We start from the raw sequence: 10,255 nt of genomic DNA on the forward strand, positions 1-10,255 counted from the left end.
TCATATAAACCAATAATTTAAAAAATATACTTTTTTAGAACATCCCAAACCAACCCTAAAATGTTTAGTCGCGAATTGTGTAAAATAAACCATATATATGTTTTGTTTCCAAACCAAACCCTAAACAAACCAGCGCCTCTTTCAGCGTCTCTCTCCCTCTCCGCTGCTCCTCTCCCTCCCTCTCCCTCTCCCTCTCCCTCTCCCTCTCCCTCTGTCTCCGCTGTTTCTCTCCCCTACCCTCTTTCACCGCCACTCCACTAGCCACGAAACAGCTCTCCTCCGCTACTCCTCCTCGCGTTCGTGGGCAAGCGGAGCACCGATTCACCTCTTTGTTGGTCATCGTCGCCTGAGATCCATCATCCACAGAAACTCGATCGGCAGCTCCTCACACATTGCAGAGACATAACACAACACTGTAATGCTCATCAATGCTGACCCAAGTAAGCTCTCTATTTTTTCTCTCATTCGGATACTTTTGTCACAATCTTCTTAAATGCTATAAAATTTGTTGATTGAATTGTTTTGGTGGTTCAGATTTTCTCTTGTGTTCTTGCTAATTTTGGATGCTTTAGCTTAAGTTGTTAGATAGAAAACTCAATTAAATAAAATGGCTACAAGTGTTTGGTGAGTTCTGTTTTCAATTTTGTTTTCTTTGTGTTTTGTTTTTCACTTTTGTGCTGGAAAACAATTTTTTTGAGTTTTTTAAGAAAATTTTCTCCAATATAGCTTTCAGAAACAGCTCGGCAAACAAGTTTGTGTTTTCCAAAAAATGAAAAAAGAAAATAGAATTGATACCAAATAGGCCACAAGTTTTATTTTTAATGTTTTTGGAAACAAAAACAATGAAAAGATCAGCAACACATTAATTTTATTTTACTGTCGTTTTCAAAAACAGTTCATCAAACAATTTTGTGTTATACAAAAAATGAAAATAAAAATCAAGAAACGAACAGAATACAAATAGGGAAATAAGATTTTGCATATGCTATGATCTTTCACTAGGATATTCTTAGCAACCAAACAGATCAATGGACATTAGTTTGTGTTAATGATTGATATGTGTCTTTGGCAGGTTTTCGACACTGCCAGTTCATTCTAACCTAGTCAAAAACAATGGAAGATGTGACTGATACTGATGCTTCCTTTTCCTACATTCAGAATTTGGGTTTTTTTATTGCAAGGTGAATCTAGTTTTGCTCTTCTTTTTATTGTTGTAATTAGAATTAGACTGAGAGTAAACATCTTCAAGGAAGCCAAGTAGGAACACACAAATTCTGCTTATGTATCAGTAGTTTAAGTGGTATTCTAAGAGAATTGGGATCCTCCCCTTGAGCCCCCTCCTTCATTCTCTCCTTGCAGGGGCCTTCGGGTCCACTTTGAGGCACAATTTTGATAATCCGAACCGTTCATATTTTTAGATTTATTCAGTATATCATACCTGTAAAAAATCAAGTTGATCGTATATCATAAAGTATGTGTTCGGAAAACTGTTTATTAAAAAATAGTTTGTAGTCCCAATTTTCTGAACGCATACTTTCTGATATCCGATCAACTTGATTTTTTACAGGTATAATATACTGAATAAATCTAAAAATATGAACGGTTCGGATTATCAAAACTGGGCCTCAAAGTGGACCCGAAGGCCCCTGCAAGGAGGGAATGAAGGAGGGGGCTCAAGGAGGGGATCTGGACTCAGTGCTATACAAACAAAAATTCTGTATAGAATTTTGATCCAATTAATGTGGTAACCTTTTGTCCTATCACTTTAAAAACAAAAGTCCAGTGGTCCATCAATGGAGGGGAAAATGTAGCTTTCAGAAGTAGTTGAAATATAACTCTTTTTAGTATTGGATTCATGCTGAATTTTGTTGTGGTTTCTTTATGCTATTTATCTGATTTGGGTCCTTGGATTTGTGAATGGAAATGAAAAGGAAAAGAAAATGAAGGGGAAGAAACTAAATGCCCTTTTTTTTTGTGGGGCTTAGTTGAGTTAGGAAAATGAGAAAAAAATGAATAGCTATTAGTGAAAATTAATCAATTTTTTGAAACATGATATTCGTATAGTTTTTCAAATAAACAAATCTTGCTATTAATTTTGTTTACTTGTGTCTGAAGTGGTGAAAAATCTTAAATCGATACTTTTAAGCCTTTTCATAGCTCTCATTTACTTTCCTATGAACTCATGCATCAAGCATTGTCTACTTTCATAGATCATTTGATCTAGTGTGCCTACTGACTTTACGTTTTCATTTTCTGCTAAAACTCACCTATCACAGGTTTTGCCCATCCCATGCTTATCTCTCAGGATGTTTCAGAGGCAAATAAATTTGTAAAGGAGACAAACAATTTGAAACCTATAGGTACCAGCATGTATGTGCTTTTTCTGCTGTATGATTTATGATTTTTTCACTTTTTGTGAGTTATAACTGCATTGCATAATTTTATCTGATGTATAGCTTAAACACATTATTCATGTCATAGTCATATCAATCTGGTATGCATTTGGATCATGCCATTGGTATCAAAGACCAATATGAATAGTTATGTTATAGTCTTGTATGGTTACATTGCTCCTCTGAAGTTGTAAGGTTAAATTTGTGTGATGTGCCCATACACCACATTTGCTTACTGAATCATTAATCATATATGCATTTGTGTTTGCGTGAGTGCATATTATGCTTTTATGATGTGCTTATGTATATAATACTCTGTAAATGTTCTCTTGACTTGAAAGTGGATAATTACGTGAGTACATTTTCTATTTCAGCAACATTTTTATTAGACATCTGTTGGAGAAGTGTCCAAAGAGTGTCGGTGTCCGACATGGACACGACACGGATACGTCACCTTCTTAGAAGTGTCCGTGCTTCTTAGCTAAATAGTCATACTTGTATCTTGAAACATCATCAAGATACCACCAATTGAATAAATTGGAACTTCAAAATGGTACACTATTTTCAACATCTAAGAGAGATGTTAATATCAATGAGATATATTTTTTTGGGCTAATATTTCATGTTTTAGTTATGTGCCAGCATGAATTTGCGATTCCTCTGGTTCTGTTTTTGTTATCTTTTCTCCTTTTTCCTTGCTTTGTTTATAGTTCAAGCTCATAATTCTAGAGCGAACTTGGATAGTTATAAGTGATGGACTTGAAGAATTGAGTTCGATAAATTATGATGCGGTCTATATAGAACCTGGGTTGCTAACCACTTTAGGACAGAATTTGAGACATTTGAGGAAGTTGGACTTGTCTTATAATGAAAACTTAGTCAATAAGGAGCTCACATCAGTTGAGGGGCTGTAAAGGATTGACAAACGTAGCCATAGTTTTGATGTTCAAAAGCTATAAGCATTTGGAGATTGTCCATATAATGCATTGCTGTGGAATTAACACTGAGGCTGTTGAGTTATGTCTTCTGAATTGTCGACAATTGAGGCAGGTACAGGTTGAGGAAAGCAAGCTTTCGGATGCTCCCATTACTCTTTCATGGGTAAATTGTAAATGTTTCTAATTTATGTGTGAGATAGAATGAGCACTTTCATCTGCTCCGTCAAGAAAAATGGTTGTACCAATGTTTGATTCTCCAATAATGTACACACAACATCATTTAAATAAAAAAACATTTCCTTATTTGCTATGATTTATAAAGCACATTTCTGTTTTCTTTAATGCTGCTAGGATTATGCAAAATATTGCACAATCCGCTAAAACTACACCAATCCGCATCAATTCGGACCACTCTAACCGCTAATCGCGATTTAAACTTTAAAATTTATAATCTGCCAATCGAACAGCTTCATTCCGCTATAGTTAATACATATATATTTTTTAACTTCTAATGAAATATAAATGTAAAAATGAGTGTGAGAGAGGTTTAAGATATGAAATTTATTACAAATTAGTGGTTATATATATGAAACATATTATGTAAAATTATTTTGTGTTATATATTTAAAAAGTATTATACAAATTAGTGTTATATATTATGCAAATGTATGATAATTAGTTAGAATATTCTTCAATTCGCCAATCTGTCAAAAACTGTCCAAACTGCAATTTGTCATTCTGCTAATTCACTAACCGGCATTTGATTTGTAATTTTACTTTCAAATCGCCCGAACCGCACTGCGCACACTCCTAACTTACTACAACAAAAACACATTTTAGTAACACTATACTAGTGGCATATTTTTAAAAAATGTCACAAAAAAAATATTTGGTGGCATGTCACATAGCCACAAACATACAAGGCTCTAGTGGCATTTTAATAAAAAAAGTGTCACTTCACTACAATAAAAATGTGATTTAATAGCATCAACTTTATGGCATTTTATAAAAGAATGATATAAGAAATTGTTTTAATGACATTTATCAAAAGATGCTACTGAACTTTAGTAGTATTGCATTTTTTTAAAAAGTCACTAAACTAGATAGATGCAAGTTACTTTACGGCATTAAGTGAAAAGTGTCATAAACAAATATTTTATAGCATTTTAAGAAATGTCACTAAATCAAAAAAATTTCAAGCTATCTAATGTCATTTTTTGAAGGAAAAAAAAAATGTCAATATACTTCCAAAATTTTTTAAAATGCACAAAATAAATATAAAAATAAATTGAACTCAATATAACATACTATCAATTGGACCAATTTGAAACAAAATAAAAAATTCAAGGTTAAAATCGATTCAATTGAAATTACAAAAACTAAAATAACACAATAGCCACAATAGAGGGACCAATAGTGTAATTTGCCCTAATTGTTAGCATTTTTTAATGACAAATATGCATATAAGAGACATATGTCATTCTTTTAGAGGCAAAATAATAAATTTGCTCAACTCGGTGAATTAATCTGAACAAATTCAGCGATCATTTTTCGTCGAAAATAATAATGGTATAATTAATTGGACCAAATTGACATAAAATTAAAATTTTAAATTGATCTAATTAAAAATATAAAGATCAAAAATAATATTTATTTATTTATTTAAAATGTGAACAAATTTATTTATAAATAAATAAATAATTTTTTGGTACACTACTTGTAACGATCTTAATTTTTCTTAAGTCATTATTTATTATTATTATTACTTTATTTTTTTGACTTTATTAATTGCGTGAGTATATGAGAATTTGATATGATATTTGAGAGGGTAATTTATATGAAAATTGGGCCGAGCTGGGTAATGGGCCGTCATGGGCCACAATACGAAGGGCTGAGTAAAAAGGCTTTGAAGTTAGTCCGGTCCTAGAGCCCCGAAGCTAGTCCGGTCCGGAGGAGACTTGAAGTTAGTCCGGTCTAAAGACGCTTTAAAATTAGTCCGGTCTCAGAGTTAGCCCGGTCATGGCGTATTGTGGTTAGAACGGTCAGAATCTTACTATTCGGTAGCTCGGTCTAATCACACCATGGTTTGTACATGAGAGAACCGAGATAAGGTGTAGTGAAAGGAAGAACCAAACGAAGGATAGTTCGGCCTACTCTACGGCTCAGCATAGCCATGATTACCTCGGTCCTGCTGGAGTTCGGCCATAGTAAAAACCATCTCACTTGGTTTAAGCAGTGAGGGGGGTGTTGAAGGATAAACATTATCTTTCAGGAGTATGAATCCTAGGCGGACTCTGTATGGAGGAGTAGAAGTCCTACTAGTATTGTGCCACGCAAAACCTATAAAGCTCACAAACATCACCTTTGGGGAGGTAACACAACTTTGTTTTCTGAATACACAGAGCTTTTGTCTATTTGTCAAGCTTACTGACTTAGGCATCGGAGAGGTTTCCGGCATACACCCGCCGGCTAGCTCACGTTTGTGTTTTCAAGGAGTAAAGCGACGACGTTTGGAGGAGCGAAGACTTGATCAACAGGATTATACGAGAAGGTTTATTTCTTTCCAGTACAATTGGCGCCGTCTGTGGGAAAAACAGATAGGACAAAACCTCTTGATCAAGCTTTTCCTCTTTAGGAACAATGGCGCACATTGAAGAATTACCACAGTCCGCCATCGACGGCCAAACACCAGATTGGGGTGCAAGGCGTGAAGGATTACCTTCTATTCCTCCCATGGCGGACTTGGAGTCCCAAAGACATAACTCCAGGAGAGATACTAGGGGGAGGCGGACTCACAGCCCCGTCACTCTCATTCACAAAGTCCTGACAGGCAAAGGCAGAGGATTGATCCTCAAGTTCTAGAGGACCGCGTGAAGGAGCAAAACGAATTAATAAGGAAGATGGCAGCGGACATGGAGGCCTTGAAGCGCTAGATGAAGGGAAAAGGAGTGGCGACAGGAGAGGGGCACAAAAACAAGACGCCCCCTCGCCGCTCAGAAGACCATGAAAGGCATTCCACACCATCACAAGCAGAGAGTAGAAGCCTTAGGACATGCGATACTCAATCTAGAACCTCCAGAACTCGTTACTCCAGGTCTGAGAGAACGAGATCATTGAGGTCTTACACAGAGGGAAGTACCTACCGACCCTCACACTCACACCAAACATCATCCAAACAGACGGAGTTGCCCAGATCATCCGATTTGCGGATCTTGCTGGAAGAAAAGGCACGATGGAAGGAGGACTCCAGGGCGCGCGACCCTCGCAGAGTTTCTGCCCTTCAACGATTGGCTCCTCGATCGCATGGAAGCGTCGAGGTTGGAATGCCATTACCACGCCCTGCCTACGAACCGACGGACAAAGTATTAGCGAGGCTGCAGACCTCGCCGTTCGTTCCGGCAATTGAAAACGCACCCCTACATACAGGCTTCCTTCAGCCCAAATTCACTACGTACGAGGGGAAAACGGACCCCTACATTCACCTAAGCCACTTCCGCCAGGTTATGGCGGTATATCGACGAAACGAGGCTCTAATGTGCATCCTCTTCCCGTTAAGCCTTGGCGATTTAGGCTTGACTTGGTTTGAAAAACTTCTAGAAGGCAGCATAGCCTCCTGGGCGCAATTGGCAGAGGCATTCGTCACCAGATTCAGAACAAACACTAAAACCCCGGTGGAGATTGACCAGTTACTCTCCATCGACATGGGTGAAAAAGAGACGCTAAGGTCCTACAACAGTCGCTACTGGGAGACATTCAACCAGATTGGCGACTGCCCCACCAATCTCGCCATTGCACAGTACAAAAGAGGCCTTCCAGTCGGGAATAGACTAAGGGACTCAATCACCATGACACCACCCCTCACCATGGAAGCCTTGATGGAAAGAGTGCATCAGCACATCAGGGTAGAAGAGGATGGCGCACGTGCCAAAACAAAACCTGGCACGACCACAGTACCAGAAAAGAAGACCTCAGCAAAGGTCAATGCGGTAGATCATCAGAACAGAAACGGACGTGGCAGGCGAGACAACGGAGAGGACCTGGATAAAAGATGGTTGAGGGTCCGCACGGCCATAACCATGGTATTCAAGAAACCGATCTACCAAATTCTAAGTGAAATAAGAGATGAGCCTTTCGTTAGATGGCCAGCCAAACTAGGGGAAGCGCAGAAGGACTATGACGAAAGATCACGGTGCACCTTCTATAAAGAAAAGGGGCACCGCACTGAGAATTGCACGCCATTGAGACAGCACCTGGAGGAGTTGGTGGCAGCAGGACACTTAGATAAATACATTGAAGGAGGGACGCAACCAGCCCCCCAGGACCATAATAACCCCAACGGGATGCCAGTCGACGCTCCACCTCAAGGCATTATCAATGTGATACATGGAGTCTTTGAACCTGAGCGTGTATGCGAGCTCAGGGGATCAATCAAAAAGGCTGAACACTTTAGAGAGGTGTTAAATGCCCAACCTGCCATCAAGAAGGGGAAGACAGAGGCCACAAATGTCATGTCTTTTTCGGATAAAGACTTGGAACGGATATATTGCCCTCACAATGATGCCCTGGTCGTCACTCTCCGAGTCAAGGATTTTGACGTCAAACGAATTCTGATTGACCAGGGTAGTTCATGTGAAATCATGTACTACGAAACATTTAAACAATTGAAGCTGCAAGACAAAGACTTGGCGCCAGCCGTATCTCCCCTAATTGGATTCAACTCCATGCCAGAATGGCCCGTCGGCAAAATAATTCTTCCAGTCAGAGCAGGAAGCGTAACGAAACAAGTGGAGTTTTGGGTATTGAAGATCCCCTCCACTTACAACATCATCTTGGGCAGAACATGGTTGCATGCCATGCGATCGATGGCGTCATCCTACCATTAAGTAATGCGGTTCCCCAACGGAACTGGAGTAATTGAAGAAGTCTATGGAGATCAGATCATGTCGAAGCAATGCTTCGTCACAGTGAATGGCAGCTGCGCTGCCAAAGGATACGTTTATTCAGTGGAAGAACCTGAGAGCAATGAGCTATTCGCAGATGTCGGCAAAGCGGCTGATCAGAAAGCGGTGGAGGACTTGGTAGAGGTAAGAATAGATGAAAAGAACCCGAATAAGTTCTTTTTACTCGGTTCGTCGTTGTCCAGCACTGAGAGATTAGAGGTATTAGAATTTTTGACCTCAAACATCGAAGTGTTCGCCTGGACACCATACGACATGCCAGGTGTTGATCCCAACTTCATCTGTCACCAACTCAATGTCCACCCATCCGCCAGACCAATCATTCAACGCACCCGTAGATCGGTACTCCACCATGCCGAGATAGTGGCTGAAGAAGTAGGAAACCTGCTAGAGACAGGAGCAATTAGAGAAGTGCACTACCTAAGATGGATCTCCAACACCGTCGTAGTGCCAAAGAAGAATGGCAAGTGGCGTGTCTGCGTAGACTACAAAACAGTCAACAAGGCATGTCCGAAAGACAGCTTTCCTCTACCACGGATAGATCAACTGGTCGATCTAACGGCGGGGCACAACCGACTTAGCTTTCTGGATGCATACAGAGGCTACCATCAAATCGCCATGTATGAACCAGACCAGGAGGTCACATCTTTTACAACTCTAAGAGGACTATACTGTTACAAGGTCATGCCCTTTGGCCTAAAGAACGCAGGGGCAACATTCCAACGAATGGTCACCAAGATGTTTGAACCATTGTTAGGCAGAACGATGGAGGCTTACATCGACGACATGGTGGTCAAAAGCAAGGATGAGAATAACCATCTCAAGGACCTAGGAGAGATGTTTGAAATCCTGAAGAAGCACAAGTTGCGCCTCAATGCATCCAAGTGTGCATTCGGAGTAGGATCTGGCAAATTCCTGGGCTTCCTTGTGACCAACCAGGGTATAGAAGCAGACCCCTCCCAGATCAAAGCAATCCAGGATTTGGAGAGACCAAACTCAGTGAAAGAAGTGCAGCATCTTACCGGCATGGCAGCTGCGCTCAATCGGTTCATAAGCCGGTCATCAGACAGACTACGACCATTCTTTCAAGCTTTAAAAGTCAAGTTCGAGTAGGACGAAGAATGCGACCGAGCTCTGGAAAGCTTGAAGGAATATATGTCTTCCCCACCACTACTTGTTACCCCAGTACTTGGAGAAGAACTTTTCTTGTACCTGGTAGTCTCTCAGCACGCAATTAGCGCAGTATTGGTTCGTGCAGAAGGAATCCAACATCTGCCCATCTTTTATGTCAGCAAGACATTGCTGGGAGCCGAAACAAGGTACTTGCCACTGGAAAAATTAGCATTAGCCTTAATGATGGCCTCCAGGAAATTGGCACACTACTTTCACGCCCACACCATAGTCGTCCTCACAGCTTTCCCACTAAAAGCTTTGTTTGAGAGGGCGAACTTTTCTAGGCGAATCTTGAAGTGGGCAGTAGAGTTGGGACAATTCGACATCAAGTTCCAATCCAGAACCACAGTAAAGGCCCAATCTTTGGCAGACTTCGTCGCAGAGTTTACTCCTGGAAGTCATCATATCTGCCCAGTCGACCTAACTGACACAACCGAACTAGGGATGAAAGTTGACGCCGGAATAGCGCAACCCCTGGTGCAGGATACTCAATCAGATCCCATGGCAGATCAGACTAAAGACAGCAAGGAAAAAGCAAACCAAGCTACACCAAACCAAGGCTCACTAACAAATAAAGACTTGATACAATCAGATAGCGATGGGCAGACAGCAAGCATGGACCTTGAAGAAAACACCAGCAACATTCTTGACCCCACGACATCATCCGACCCCTCCACTTACTGGAAGTTGTTCGTTGGTGAGATGTGGAAGCTCTTTGTGGATGGAGCATCCAACCGGCATGGTGCAGGACTTGGCATAGTCCTCATTTCACCAGACGGCCTGGTTGTGGAGT

At 40.4% G+C, this 10,255-nt stretch overlaps 1 long non-coding RNA gene across 4 annotated transcripts; it reads left to right on the forward strand.

Moving 5' to 3' along the window:
• Positions 1–82: 82 nt before the first annotated feature.
• On the forward strand, positions 83–3,634 carry LOC114310141 (uncharacterized). 4 transcript variants are annotated; one of them, XR_014350902.1, is made up of 4 exons: positions 111–440; positions 1,073–1,181; positions 2,277–2,370; positions 3,104–3,634. It is a non-coding gene; the product is annotated as an uncharacterized LOC114310141 (long non-coding RNA). The 4 variants fall into 4 exon arrangements; XR_014350904.1 differs by having other exon boundaries at positions 3,444–3,634; XR_014350903.1 differs by having other exon boundaries at positions 121–440; positions 2,277–2,360.
• Positions 3,635–10,255: the final 6,621 nt, after the last annotated feature.

Source organism: Camellia sinensis, chromosome 14, assembly GCF_055761805.1.
Source record: "Camellia sinensis isolate YWXY chromosome 14, ASM5576180v1, whole genome shotgun sequence".
Taxonomy (NCBI): Eukaryota; Viridiplantae; Streptophyta; class Magnoliopsida; order Ericales; family Theaceae; genus Camellia; species Camellia sinensis.